The 13,332-nt window shown below is 54.3% G+C and overlaps 17 non-coding genes across 17 annotated transcripts; all 17 read right to left on the bottom strand.

The window, feature by feature from the left end:
• Positions 1-561: 561 nt before the first annotated feature.
• Positions 562-725, bottom strand: LOC128480928 (U1 spliceosomal RNA). Its single transcript, XR_008350709.1, has one exon. It is a non-coding gene; the product is annotated as a U1 spliceosomal RNA (small nuclear RNA).
• A 536-nt stretch (positions 726-1,261) lies between these two features.
• Positions 1,262-1,477, bottom strand: LOC128475597 (small nucleolar RNA U3). The gene has a single exon (XR_008346650.1). It is a non-coding gene; the product is annotated as a small nucleolar RNA U3 (small nucleolar RNA).
• A 613-nt stretch (positions 1,478-2,090) lies between these two features.
• Positions 2,091-2,254, bottom strand: LOC128481015 (U1 spliceosomal RNA). The gene has a single exon (XR_008350791.1). It is a non-coding gene; the product is annotated as a U1 spliceosomal RNA (small nuclear RNA).
• Positions 2,255-2,790: 536 nt separating this feature from the next.
• Positions 2,791-3,006, bottom strand: LOC128475638 (small nucleolar RNA U3). Its single transcript, XR_008346690.1, has one exon. It is a non-coding gene; the product is annotated as a small nucleolar RNA U3 (small nucleolar RNA).
• A 611-nt stretch (positions 3,007-3,617) lies between these two features.
• LOC128481078 (U1 spliceosomal RNA) lies at positions 3,618-3,781 on the bottom strand. The gene has a single exon (XR_008350851.1). It is a non-coding gene; the product is annotated as a U1 spliceosomal RNA (small nuclear RNA).
• A 536-nt stretch (positions 3,782-4,317) lies between these two features.
• Positions 4,318-4,533, bottom strand: LOC128475451 (small nucleolar RNA U3). Its single transcript, XR_008346511.1, has one exon. It is a non-coding gene; the product is annotated as a small nucleolar RNA U3 (small nucleolar RNA).
• Positions 4,534-5,145: 612 nt separating this feature from the next.
• On the bottom strand, positions 5,146-5,309 carry LOC128481103 (U1 spliceosomal RNA). Its single transcript, XR_008350875.1, has one exon. It is a non-coding gene; the product is annotated as a U1 spliceosomal RNA (small nuclear RNA).
• A 536-nt stretch (positions 5,310-5,845) lies between these two features.
• LOC128475596 (small nucleolar RNA U3) lies at positions 5,846-6,061 on the bottom strand. Its single transcript, XR_008346649.1, has one exon. It is a non-coding gene; the product is annotated as a small nucleolar RNA U3 (small nucleolar RNA).
• A 613-nt stretch (positions 6,062-6,674) lies between these two features.
• Positions 6,675-6,838, bottom strand: LOC128480927 (U1 spliceosomal RNA). Its single transcript, XR_008350708.1, has one exon. It is a non-coding gene; the product is annotated as a U1 spliceosomal RNA (small nuclear RNA).
• A 536-nt stretch (positions 6,839-7,374) lies between these two features.
• On the bottom strand, positions 7,375-7,590 carry LOC128475595 (small nucleolar RNA U3). The gene has a single exon (XR_008346648.1). It is a non-coding gene; the product is annotated as a small nucleolar RNA U3 (small nucleolar RNA).
• Positions 7,591-8,203: 613 nt separating this feature from the next.
• LOC128480926 (U1 spliceosomal RNA) lies at positions 8,204-8,367 on the bottom strand. The gene has a single exon (XR_008350707.1). It is a non-coding gene; the product is annotated as a U1 spliceosomal RNA (small nuclear RNA).
• Positions 8,368-8,903: 536 nt separating this feature from the next.
• On the bottom strand, positions 8,904-9,119 carry LOC128475630 (small nucleolar RNA U3). Its single transcript, XR_008346682.1, has one exon. It is a non-coding gene; the product is annotated as a small nucleolar RNA U3 (small nucleolar RNA).
• A 612-nt stretch (positions 9,120-9,731) lies between these two features.
• LOC128481052 (U1 spliceosomal RNA) lies at positions 9,732-9,895 on the bottom strand. The gene has a single exon (XR_008350826.1). It is a non-coding gene; the product is annotated as a U1 spliceosomal RNA (small nuclear RNA).
• A 536-nt stretch (positions 9,896-10,431) lies between these two features.
• On the bottom strand, positions 10,432-10,647 carry LOC128475594 (small nucleolar RNA U3). Its single transcript, XR_008346647.1, has one exon. It is a non-coding gene; the product is annotated as a small nucleolar RNA U3 (small nucleolar RNA).
• A 613-nt stretch (positions 10,648-11,260) lies between these two features.
• On the bottom strand, positions 11,261-11,424 carry LOC128480925 (U1 spliceosomal RNA). Its single transcript, XR_008350706.1, has one exon. It is a non-coding gene; the product is annotated as a U1 spliceosomal RNA (small nuclear RNA).
• A 536-nt stretch (positions 11,425-11,960) lies between these two features.
• Positions 11,961-12,176, bottom strand: LOC128475593 (small nucleolar RNA U3). Its single transcript, XR_008346646.1, has one exon. It is a non-coding gene; the product is annotated as a small nucleolar RNA U3 (small nucleolar RNA).
• Positions 12,177-12,788: 612 nt separating this feature from the next.
• LOC128481119 (U1 spliceosomal RNA) lies at positions 12,789-12,952 on the bottom strand. The gene has a single exon (XR_008350890.1). It is a non-coding gene; the product is annotated as a U1 spliceosomal RNA (small nuclear RNA).
• Between the last annotated feature and the right edge of the window lie 380 nt (positions 12,953-13,332).

The following is a 13,332-nucleotide window of genomic DNA, read 5'->3' as shown; positions in this document are numbered from 1 at the left end:
CTTGCAGCGACAAACTAAAGCTAAGACATTCGCACAACACCGAAAGAGAAGAAGACTTTGCAATGCATGAATCTTATGAAAACAAACAAAAAAAAAACCAATTCGTAACGCTTTTTCTTAGAAGTCAATGCGTGAAGTAGGCTAGATTGCGTTTATTCAACCACTGAACATACATTACATCCAAGGCAGGCTGCGAGGCAGCGCAGAACGGCAACATCAGCGGCTTGGCCGAGGACGCTCTGTGATGGCGTTTTTGCACGCTTTGGAAAAGCAAGAAGGAAAAAAAACCAACCAGAGAAGCGTGAGTGATGAGACCACACGTTTAAGATTTAAGACCTCCCAGGGGTGGGGCTTATGCAGATACATTGTCTCTGACGCAGGAGCAACACCTGACGAGGCCGCAAAGAGCCTGGGGCGGCACCCTTTTCCCTAACCATAACGGAGGCGCGCCTTAAGGCGCTAGAGCAGCCCCCTTAGGAGGCAGCGGCAAGGGCCACGCCTGGAGAACCACCAGCTGATACCGGAGATAATCCCCGGGCTCTATCGTTAAACCGGGATGATCAGGGGAAAGCGCGAACGCAGTCCCCCACTACCAGAAATTATGCAGTCGAGTTTCCCGCATTTGGGGAAATCGCAGGGGTCAGCACAGCCGGAGTGCAATGGCTGAGCCTCACCCTGGGAGAACCCCCTTCGTGATCAGGGTATCTCCCCTGCCAGGTAAGTATGAGTTGCCATAGGAGATGGTGGGGGGCGCCACTTCCACACCCCTCGCTAAAGTCGTGGTGGGGGTTACTGCTCCAACACTCGGCTCTGTGCAGAACAGCTGCGTGGACAAGGTGCCTGCACACAGGAAATTCCTCATCGCTGCCCTTCAGGGAAAAGTCTTCCCGTGTTAAGCTGCGCTCGTAAAATCCAGCATTCCCAGAGCGCTTTGCAGCACAAAAATTTGCACGCGGTAGCACCGCCCATCAGCGGGACCTCGCGCCGGGGAAGGAGCATTTACCCCTTGGCGACCTTAACGCACGAGCCGGGCAACAGGACTTGGCTACCATTTGATGTTGGTACGCAGAACGTTTCCACGAAAGGCTCATGAAACATAGGCCACATTAAGCCCCTCGCGAGGCGTCTATCCTGTTAAGAGTAGGCCTGCCTCGAAAGCTAGTACGGTCGGCATAGAAGGAAGGCCCTCGAAAGAGGCCAACAAACACAATTAAGGCCGCATCCGCAGAAAGCACAGCTCGACGCGTCGCTACGAGAAGTAACCGCTCAGCTTGCGCGTTCCCCCTCCTAACCTGCCCTCGGGAAGAAAGGAACAGTCATCAGAAGCAACAGGCAGCCGTTAGCCACGGCGCTTGATACTCGCTTCGCGCTCAGGGGAACGCACGTGAGCTCTTCATCACGGTTACCGAGCCTGACCACTTCCGAGCACGTTTCTCCGGTCGGGCGCTATAGAAACGATCCCTGAAAGTATAGTCTTGACGTCCGCCCTGCGAGGGACACCGTCCCACCAAAAGGCATCGCTATATAGCTTGCAGCGACAAACTAAAGCTAAGACATTCGCACAACACCGAAAGAGAAGAAGACTTTGCAATGCATGAATCTTATGAAAACAAACAAAAAAAAAACCCAATTCGTAACGCTTTTTCTTAGAAGTCAATGCGTGAAGTAGGCTAGATTGCGTTTATTCAACCACTGAACATACATTACATCCAAGGCAGGCTGCGAGGCAGCGCAGAACGGCAACATCAGCGGCTTGGCCGAGGACGCTCTGTGATGGCGTTTTTGCACGCTTTGGAAAAGCAAGAAGGAAAAAAAACCAACCAGAGAAGCGTGAGTGATGAGACCACACGTTTAAGATTTAAGACCTCCCAGGGGTGGGGCTTATGCAGATACATTGTCTCTGACGCAGGAGCAACACCTGACGAGGCCGCAAAGAGCCTGGGGCGGCACCCTTTTCCCTAACCATAACGGAGGCGCGCCTTAAGGCGCTAGAGCAGCCCCCTTAGGAGGCAGCGGCAAGGGCCACGCCTGGAGAACCACCAGCTGATACCGGAGATAATCCCCGGGCTCTATCGTTAAACCGGGATGATCAGGGGAAAGCGCGAACGCAGTCCCCCACTACCAGAAATCATGCAGTCGAGTTTCCCGCATTTGGGGAAATCGCAGGGGTCAGCACAGCCGGAGTGCAATGGCTGAGCCTCACCCTGGGAGAACCCCCTTCGTGATCAGGGTATCTCCCCTGCCAGGTAAGTATGAGTTGCCATAGGAGATGGTGGGGGGCGCCACTTCCACACCCCTCGCTAAAGTCGTGGTGGGGGTTACTGCTCCAACACTCGGCTCTGTGCAGAACAGCTGCGTGGACAAGGTGCCTGCACACAGGAAATTCCTCATCGTTGCCCTTCAGGGAAAAGTCTTCCCGTGTTAAGCTGCGCTCGTAAAATCCAGCATTCCCAGAGCGCTTTGCAGCACAAAAATTTGCACGCGGTAGCACCGCCCATCAGCGGGACCTCGCGCCGGGGAAGGAGCATTTACCCCTTGGCGACCTTAACGCACGAGCCGGGCAACAGGACTTGGCTACCATTTGATGTTGGTACGCAGAACGTTTCCACGAAAGGCTCATGAAACATAGGCCACATTAAGCCCCTCGCGAGGCGTCTATCCTGTTAAGAGTAGGCCTGCCTCGAAAGCTAGTACGGTCGGCATAGAAGGAAGGCCCTCGAAAGAGGCCAACAAACACAATTAAGGCCGCATCCGCAGAAAGCACAGCTCGACGCGTCGCTACGAGAAGTAACCGCTCAGCTTGCGCGTTCCCCCTCCTAACCTGCCCTCGGGAAGAAAGGAACAGCCATCAAAAGCAACAGGCAGCCGTTAGCCACGGCGCTTGATACTCGCTTCGCGCTCAGGGGAACGCACGTGAGCTCTTCATCACGGTTACCGAGCCTGACCACTTCCGAGCACGTTTCTCCGGTCGGGCGCTATAGAAACGATCCCTGAAAGTATAGTCTTGACGTCCGCCCTGCGAGGGACACCGTCCCACCAAAAGGCATCGCTATATAGCTTGCAGCGACAATCTAAAGCTAAGACATTCGCACAACACCGAAAGAGAAGAAGACTTTGCAATGCATGAATCTTATGAAAACAAACAAAAAAAAACCAATTCGTAACGCTTTTTCTTAGAAGTCAATGCGTGAAGTAGGCTAGATTGCGTTTATTCAACCACTGAACATACATTACATCCAAGGCAGGCTGCGAGGCAGCGCAGAACGGCAACATCAGCGGCTTGGCCGAGGACGCTCTGTGATGGCGTTTTTGCACGCTTTGGAAAAGCAAGAAGGAAAAAAAACCAACCAGAGAAGCGTGAGTGATGAGACCACACGTTTAAGATTTAAGACCTCCCAGGGGTGGGGCTTATGCAGATATATTGTCTCTGACGCAGGAGCAACACCTGACGAGGCCGCAAAGAGCCTGGGGCGGCACCCTTTTCCCTAACCATAACGGAGGCGCGCCTTAAGGCGCTAGAGCAGCCCCCTTAGGAGGCAGCGGCAAGGGCCACGCCTGGAGAACCACCAGCTGATACCGGAGATAATCCCCGGGCTCTATCGTTAAACCGGGATGATCAGGGGAAAGCGCGAACGCAGTCCCCCACTACCAGAAATTATGCAGTCGAGTTTCCCGCATTTGGGGAAATCGCAGGGGTCAGCACAGCCGGAGTGCAATGGCTGAGCCTCACCCTGGGAGAACCCCCTTCGTGATCAGGGTATCTCTCCTGCCAGGTAAGTATGAGTTGCCATAGGAGATGGTGGGGGGCGCCACTTCCACACCCCTCGCTAAAGTCGTGGTGGGGGTTACTGCTCCAACACTCGGCTCTGTGCAGAACAGCTGCGTGGACAAGGTGCCTGCACACAGGAAATTCCTCATCGTTGCCCTTCAGGGAAAAGTCTTCCCGTGTTAAGCTGCGCTCGTAAAATCCAGCATTCCCAGAGCGCTTTGCAGCACAAAAATTTGCACGCGGTAGCACCGCCCATCAGCGGGACCTCGCGCCGGGGAAGGAGCATTTACCCCTTGGCGACCTTAACGCACGAGCCGGGCAACAGGACTTGGCTACCATTTGATGTTGGTACGCAGAACGTTTCCACGAAAGGCTCATGAAACATAGGCCACATTAAGCCCCTCGCGAGGCGTCTATCCTGTTAAGAGTAGGCCTGCCTCGAAAGCTAGTACGGTCGGCATAGAAGGAAGGCCCTCGAAAGAGGCCAACAAACACAATTAAGGCCGCATCCGCAGAAAGCACAGCTCGACGCGTCGCTACGAGAAGTAACCGCTCAGCTTGCGCGTTCCCCCTCCTAACCTGCCCTCGGGAAGAAAGGAACAGTCATCAAAAGCAACAGGCAGCCGTTAGCCACGGCGCTTGATACTCGCTTCGCGCTCAGGGGAACGCACGTGAGCTCTTCATCACGGTTACCGAGCCTGACCACTTCCGAGCACGTTTCTCCGGTCGGGCGCTATAGAAACGATCCCTGAAAGTATAGTCTTGACGTCCGCCCTGCGAGGGACACCGTCCCACCAAAAGGCATCGCTATATAGCTTGCAGCGACAAACTAAAGCTAAGACATTCGCACAACACCGAAAGAGAAGAAGACTTTGCAATGCATGAATCTTATGAAAACAAACAAAAAAAAAACCAATTCGTAACGCTTTTTCTTAGAAGTCAATGCGTGAAGTAGGCTAGATTGCGTTTATTCAACCACTGAACATACATTACATCCAAGGCAGGCTGCGAGGCAGCGCAGAACGGCAACATCAGCGGCTTGGCCGAGGACGCTCTGTGATGGCGTTTTTGCACGCTTTGGAAAAGCAAGAAGGAAAAAAAACCAACCAGAGAAGCGTGAGTGATGAGACCACACGTTTAAGATTTAAGACCTCCCAGGGGTGGGGCTTATGCAGATATATTGTCTCTGACGCAGGAGCAACACCTGACGAGGCCGCAAAGAGCCTGGGGCGGCACCCTTTTCCCTAACCATAACGGAGGCGCGCCTTAAGGCGCTAGAGCAGCCCCCTTAGGAGGCAGCGGCAAGGGCCACGCCTGGAGAACCACCAGCTGATACCGGAGATAATCCCCGGGCTCTATCGTTAAACCGGGATGATCAGGGGAAAGCGCGAACGCAGTCCCCCACTACCAGAAATTATGCAGTCGAGTTTCCCGCATTTGGGGAAATCGCAGGGGTCAGCACAGCCGGAGTGCAATGGCTGAGCCTCACCCTGGGAGAACTCCTTTCGTGATCAGGGTATCTCCCCTGCCAGGTAAGTATGAGTTGCCATAGGAGATGGTGGGGGGCGCCACTTCCACAACCCTCGCTAAAGTCGTGGTGGGGGTTACTGCTCCAACACTCGGCTCTGTGCAGAACAGCTGCGTGGACAAGGTGCCTGCACACAGGAAATTCCTCATCGTTGCCCTTCAGGGAAAAGTCTTCCCGTGTTAAGCTGCGCTCGTAAAATCCAGCATTCCCAGAGCGCTTTGCAGCACAAAAATTTGCACGCGGTAGCACCGCCCATCAGCGGGACCTCGCGCCGGGGAAGGAGCATTTACCCCTTGGCGACCTTAACGCACGAGCCGGGCAACAGGACTTGGCTACCATTTGATGTTGGTACGCAGAACGTTTCCACGAAAGGCTCATGAAACATAGGCCACATTAAGCCCCTCGCGAGGCGTCTATCCTGTTAAGAGTAGGCCTGCCTCGAAAGCTAGTACGGTCGGCATAGAAGGAAGGCCCTCGAAAGAGGCCAACAAACACAATTAAGGCCGCATCCGCAGAAAGCACAGCTCGACGCGTCGCTACGAGAAGTAACCGCTCAGCTTGCGCGTTCCCCCTCCTAACCTGCCCTCGGGAAGAAAGGAACAGTCATCAGAAGCAACAGGCAGCCGTTAGCCACGGCGCTTGATACTCGCTTCGCGCTCAGGGGAACGCACGTGAGCTCTTCATCACGGTTACCGAGCCTGACCACTTCCGAGCACGTTTCTCCGGTCGGGCGCTATAGAAACGATCCCTGAAAGTATAGTCTTGACGTCCGCCCTGCGAGGGACACCGTCCCACCAAAAGGCATCGCTATATAGCTTGCAGCGACAAACTAAAGCTAAGACATTCGCACAACACCGAAAGAGAAGAAGACTTTGCAATGCATGAATCTTATGAAAACAAACAAAAAAAAAAACCAATTCGTAACGCTTTTTCTTAGAGGTCAATGCGTGAAGTAGGCTAGATTGCGTTTATTCAACCACTGAACATACATTACATCCAAGGCAGGCTGCGAGGCAGCGCAGAACGGCAACATCAGCGGCTTGGCCGAGGACGCTCTGTGATGGCGTTTTTGCACGCTTTGGAAAAGCAAGAAGGAAAAAAAACCAACCAGAGAAGCGTGAGTGATGAGACCACACGTTTAAGATTTAAGACCTCCCAGGGGTGGGGCTTATGCAGATATATTGTCTCTGACGCAGGAGCAACACCTGACGAGGCCGCAAAGAGCCTGGGGCGGCACCCTTTTCCCTAACCATAACGGAGGCGCGCCTTAAGGCGCTAGAGCAGCCCCCTTAGGAGGCAGCGGCAAGGGCCACGCCTGGAGAACCACCAGCTGATACCGGAGATAATCCCCGGGCTCTATCGTTAAACCGGGATGATCAGGGGAAAGCGCGAACGCAGTCCCCCACTACCAGAAATTATGCAGTCGAGTTTCCCGCATTTGGGGAAATCGCAGGGGTCAGCACAGCCGGAGTGCAATGGCTGAGCCTCACCCTGGGAGAACCCCCTTCGTGATCAGGGTATCTCCCCTGCCAGGTAAGTATGAGTTGCCATAGGAGATGGTGGGGGGCGCCACTTCCACACCCCTCGCTAAAGTCGTGGTGGGGGTTACTGCTCCAACACTCGGCTCTGTGCAGAACAGCTGCGTGGACAAGGTGCCTGCACACAGGAAATTCCTCATCGTTGCCCTTCAGGGAAAAGTCTTCCCGTGTTAAGCTGCGCTCGTAAAATCCAGCATTCCCAGAGCGCTTTGCAGCACAAAAATTTGCACGCGGTAGCACCGCCCATCAGCGGGACCTCGCGCCGGGGAAGGAGCATTTACCCCTTGGCGACCTTAACGCACGAGCCGGGCAACAGGACTTGGCCACCATTTGATGTTGGTACGCAGAACGTTTCCACGAAAGGCTCATGAAACATAGGCCACATTAAGCCCCTCGCGAGGCGTCTATCCTGTTAAGAGTAGGCCTGCCTCGAAAGCTAGTACGGTCGGCATAGAAGGAAGGCCCTCGAAAGAGGCCAACAAACACAATTAAGGCCGCATCCGCAGAAAGCACAGCTCGACGCGTCGCTACGAGAAGTAACCGCTCAGCTTGCGCGTTCCCCCTCCTAACCTGCCCTCGGGAAGAAAGGAACAGTCATCAGAAGCAACAGGCAGCCGTTAGCCACGGCGCTTGATACTCGCTTCGCGCTCAGGGGAACGCACGTGAGCTCTTCATCACGGTTACCGAGCCTGACCACTTCCGAGCACGTTTCTCCGGTCGGGCGCTATAGAAACGATCCCTGAAAGTATAGTCTTGACGTCCGCCCTGCGAGGGACACCGTCCCACCAAAAGGCATCGCTATATAGCTTGCAGCGACAAACTAAAGCTAAGACATTCGCACAACACCGAAAGAGAAGAAGACTTTGCAATGCATGAATCTTATGAAAACAAACAAAAAAAAAAACCAATTCGTAACGCTTTTTCTTAGAGGTCAATGCGTGAAGTAGGCTAGATTGCGTTTATTCAACCACTGAACATACATTACATCCAAGGCAGGCTGCGAGGCAGCGCAGAACGGCAACATCAGCGGCTTGGCCGAGGACGCTCTGTGATGGCGTTTTTGCACGCTTTGGAAAAGCAAGAAGGAAAAAAAACCAACCAGAGAAGCGTGAGTGATGAGACCACACGTTTAAGATTTAAGACCTCCCAGGGGTGGGGCTTATGCAGATACATTGTCTCTGACGCAGGAGCAACACCTGACGAGGCCGCAAAGAGCCTGGGGCGGCACCCTTTTCCCTAACCATAACGGAGGCGCGCCTTAAGGCGCTAGAGCAGCCCCCTTAGGAGGCAGCGGCAAGGGCCACGCCTGGAGAACCACCAGCTGATACCGGAGATAATCCCCGGGCTCTATCGTTAAACCGGGATGATCAGGGGAAAGCGCGAACGCAGTCCCCCACTACCAGAAATTATGCAGTCGAGTTTCCCGCATTTGGGGAAATCGCAGGGGTCAGCACAGCCGGAGTGCAATGGCTGAGCCTCACCCTGGGAGAACCCCCTTCGTGATCAGGGTATCTCCCCTGCCAGGTAAGTATGAGTTGCCATAGGAGATGGTGGGGGGCGCCACTTCCACACCCCTCGCTAAAGTCGTGGTGGGGGTTACTGCTCCAACACTCGGCTCTGTGCAGAACAGGTGCGTGGACAAGGTGCCTGCACACAGGAAATTCCTCATCGTTGCCCTTCAGGGAAAAGTCTTCCCGTGTTAAGCTGCGCTCGTAAAATCCAGCATTCCCAGAGCGCTTTGCAGCACAAAAATTTGCACGCGGTAGCACCGCCCATCAGCGGGACCTCGCGCCGGGGAAGGAGCATTTACCCCTTGGCGACCTTAACGCACGAGCCGGGCAACAGGACTTGGCTACCATTTGATGTTGGTACGCAGAACGTTTCCACGAAAGGCTCATGAAACATAGGCCACATTAAGCCCCTCGCGAGGCGTCTATCCTGTTAAGAGTAGGCCTGCCTCGAAAGCTAGTACGGTCGGCATAGAAGGAAGGCCCTCGAAAGAGGCCAACAAACACAATTAAGGCCGCATCCGCAGAAAGCACAGCTCAACGCGTCGCTACGAGAAGTAACCGCTCAGCTTGCGCGTTCCCCCTCCTAACCTGCCCTCGGGAAGAAAGGAACAGTCATCAGAAGCAACAGGCAGCCGTTAGCCACGGCGCTTGATACCCGCTTCGCGCTCAGGGGAACGCACGTGAGCTCTTCATCACGGTTACCGAGCCTGACCACTTCCGAGCACGTTTCTCCGGTCGGGCGCTATAGAAACGATCCCTGAAAGTATAGTCTTGACGTCCGCCCTGCGAGGGACACCGTCCCACCAAAAGGCATCGCTATATAGCTTGCAGCGACAAACTAAAGCTAAGACATTCGCACAACACCGAAAGAGAAGAAGACTTTGCAATGCATGAATCTTATGAAAACAAACAAAAAAAAACCCAATTCGTAACGCTTTTTCTTAGAAGTCAATGCGTGAAGTAGGCTAGATTGCGTTTATTCAACCACTGAACATACATTACATCCAAGGCAGGCTGCGAGGCAGCGCAGAACGGCAACATCAGCGGCTTGGCCGAGGACGCTCTGTGATGGCGTTTTTGCACGCTTTGGAAAAGCAAGAAGGAAAAAAAACCAACCAGAGAAGCGTGAGTGATGAGACCACACGTTTAAGATTTAAGACCTCCCAGGGGTGGGGCTTATGCAGATATATTGTCTCTGACGCAGGAGCAACACCTGACGAGGCCGCAAAGAGCCTGGGGCGGCACCCTTTTCCCTAACCATAACGGAGGCGCGCCTTAAGGCGCTAGAGCAGCCCCCTTAGGAGGCAGCGGCAAGGGCCACGCCTGGAGAACCACCAGCTGATACCGGAGATAATCCCCGGGCTCTATCGTTAAACCGGGATGATCAGGGGAAAGCGCGAACGCAGTCCCCCACTACCAGAAATTATGCAGTCGAGTTTCCCGCATTTGGGGAAATCGCAGGGGTCAGCACAGCCGGAGAGCAATGGCTGAGCCTCACCCTGGGAGAACCCCCTTCGTGATCAGGGTATCTCCCCTGCCAGGTAAGTATGAGTTGCCATAGGAGATGGTGGGGGGCGCCACTTCCACACCCCTCGCTAAAGTCGTGGTGGGGGTTACTGCTCCAACACTCGGCTCTGTGCAGAACAGCTGCGTGGACAAGGTGCCTGCACACAGGAAATTCCTCATCGCTGCCCTTCAGGGAAAAGTCTTCCCGTGTTAAGCTGCGCTCGTAAAATCCAGCATTCCCAGAGCGCTTTGCAGCACAAAAATTTGCACGCGGTAGCACCGCCCATCAGCGGGACCTCGCGCCGGGGAAGGAGCATTTACCCCTTGGCGACCTTAACGCACGAGCCGGGCAACAGGACTTGGCTACCATTTGATGTTGGTACGCAGAACGTTTCCACGAAAGGCTCATGAAACATAGGCCACATTAAGCCCCTCGCGAGGCGTCTATCCTGTTAAGAGTAGGCCTGCCTCGAAAGCTAGTACGGTCGGCATAGAAGGAAGGCCCTCGAAAGAGGCCAACAAACACAATTAAGGCCGCATCCGCAGAAAGCACAGCTCGACGCGTCGCTACGAGAAGTAACCGCTCAGCTTGCGCGTTCCCCCTCCTAACCTGCCCTCGGGAAGAAAGGAACAGTCATCAGAAGCAACAGGCAGCCGTTAGCCACGGCGCTTGATACTCGCTTCGCGCTCAGGGGAACGCACGTGAGCTCTTCATCACGGTTACCGAGCCTGACCACTTCCGAGCACGTTTCTCCGGTCGGGCGCTATAGAAACGATCCCTGAAAGTATAGTCTTGACGTCCGCCCTGCGAGGGACACCGTCCCACCAAAAGGCATCGCTATGTAGCTTGCAGCGACAAACTAAAGCTAAGACATTCGCACAACACCGAAAGAGAAGAAGACTTTGCAATGCATGAATCTTATGAAAACAAACAAAAAAAAAAACCAATTCGTAACGCTTTTTCTTAGAAGTCAATGCGTGAAGTAGGCTAGATTGCGTTTATTCAACCACTGAACATACATTACATCCAAGGCAGGCTGCGAGGCAGCGCAGAACGGCAACATCAGCGGCTTGGCCGAGGACGCTCTGTGATGGCGTTTTTGCACGCTTTGGAAAAGCAAGAAGGAAAAAAAACCAACCAGAGAAGCGTGAGTGATGAGACCACACGTTTAAGATTTAAGACCTCCCAGGGGTGGGTCTTATGCAGATATATTGTCTCTGACGCAGGAGCAACACCTGACGAGGCCGCAAAGAGCCTGGGGCGGCACCCTTTTCCCTAACCATAACGGAGGCGCGCCTTAAGGCGCTAGAGCAGCCCCCTTAGGAGGCAGCGGCAAGGGCCACGCCTGGAGAACCACCAGCTGATACCGGAGATAATCCCCGGGCTCTATCGTTAAACCGGGATGATCAGGGGAAAGCGCGAACGCAGTCCCCCACTACCAGAAATTATGCAGTCGAGTTTCCCGCATTTGGGGAAATCGCAGGGGTCAGCACAGCCGGAGTGCAATGGCTGAGCCTCACCCTGGGAGAACCCCCTTCGTGATCAGGGTATCTCCCCTGCCAGGTAAGTATGAGTTGCCATAGGAGATGGTGGGGGTCGCCACTTCCACACCCCTCGCTAAAGTCGTGGTGGGGGTTACTGCTCCAACACTCGGCTCTGTGCAGAACAGCTGCGTGGACAAGGTGCCTGCACACAGGAAATTCCTCATCGTTGCCCTTCAGGGAAAAGTCTTCCCGTGTTAAGCTGCGCTCGTAAAATCCAGCATTCCCAGAGCGCTTTGCAGCACAAAAATTTGCACGCGGTAGCACCGCCCATCAGCGGGACCTCGCGCCGGGGAAGGAGCATTTACCCCTTGGCGACCTTAACGCACGAGCCGGGCAACAGGACTTGGCTACCATTTGATGTTGGTACGCAGAACGTTTCCACGAAAGGCTCATGAAACATAGGCCACATTAAGCCCCTCGCGAGGCGTCTATCCTGTTAAGAGTAGGCCTGCCTCGAAAGCTAGTACGGTCGGCATAGAAGGAAGGCCCTCGAAAGAGGCCAACAAACACAATTAAGGCCGCATCCGCAGAAAGCACAGCTCGACGCGTCGCTACGAGAAGTAACCGCTCAGCTTGCGCGTTCCCCCTCCTAACCTGCCCTCGGGAAGAAAGGAACAGTCATCAGAAGCAACAGGCAGCCGTTAGCCACGGCGCTTGATACTCGCTTCGCGCTCAGGGGAACGCACGTGAGCTCTTCATCACGGTTACCGAGCCTGACCACTTCCGAGCACGTTTCTCCGGTCGGGCGCTATAGAAACGATCCCTGAAAGTATAGTCTTGACGTCCGCCCTGCGAGGGACACCGTCCCACCAAAAGGCATCGCTATATAGCTTGCAGCGACAAACTAAAGCTAAGACATTCGCACAACACCGAAAGAGAAGAAGACTTTGCAATGCATGAATCTTATGAAAACAAACAAAAAAAAAACCAATTCGTAACGCTTTTTCTTAGAAGTCAATGCGTGAAGTAGGCTAGATTGCGTTTATTCAACCACTGAACATACATTACATCCAAGGCAGGCTGCGAGGCAGCGCAGAACGGCAACATCAGCGGCTTGGCCGAGGACGCTCTGTGATGGCGTTTTTGCACGCTTTGGAAAAGCAAGAAGGAAAAAAAACCAACCAGAGAAGCGTGAGTGATGAGACCACACGTTTAAGATTTAAGACCTCCCAGGGGTGGGGCTTATGCAGATACATTGTCTCTGACGCAGGAGCAACACCTGACGAGGCCGCAAAGAGCCTGGGGCGGCACCCTTTTCCCTAACCATAACGGAGGCGCGCCTTAAGGCGCTAGAGCAGCCCCCTTAGGAGGCAGCGGCAAGGGCCACGCCTGGAGAACCACCAGCTGATACCGGAGATAATCCCCGGGCTCTATCATTAAACCGGGATGATCAGGGGAAAGCGCGAACGCAGTCCCCCACTACCAGAAATTATGCAGTCGAGTTTCCCGCATTTGGGGAAATCGCAGGGGTCAGCACAGCCGGAGTGCAATGGCTAAGCCTCAACCTGGGAGAACCCCCTTCGGGATCAGGGTATCTCCCCTGCCAGGTAAGTATGAGTTGCCATAGGAGATGGTGGGGGGCGCCACTTCCACACCCCTCGCTAAAGTCGTGGTGGGGGTTACTGCTCCAACACTCGGCTCTGTGCAGAACAGCTGCGTGGACAAGGTGCCTGCACACAGGAAATTCCTCATCGTTGCCCTTCAGGGAAAAGTCTTCCCGTGTTAAGCTGCGCTCGTAAAATCCAGCATTCCCAGAGCGCTTTGCAGCACAAAAATTTGCACGCGGTAGCACCGCCCATCAGCGGGACCTCGCGCCGGGGAAGGAGCATTTACCCCTTGGCGACCTTAACGCACGAGCCGGGCAACAGGACTTGGCTACCATTTGATGTTGGTACGCAGAACGTTTCCACGAAAGGCTCATGAAACATAGGCCAC

Source organism: Spea bombifrons, chromosome 2, assembly GCF_027358695.1.
Source record: "Spea bombifrons isolate aSpeBom1 chromosome 2, aSpeBom1.2.pri, whole genome shotgun sequence".
In the NCBI taxonomy this organism is placed as follows: domain Eukaryota; kingdom Metazoa; phylum Chordata; class Amphibia; order Anura; family Pelobatidae; genus Spea; species Spea bombifrons.
This window is presented reverse-complemented; position numbering and strand designations above follow the sequence as displayed.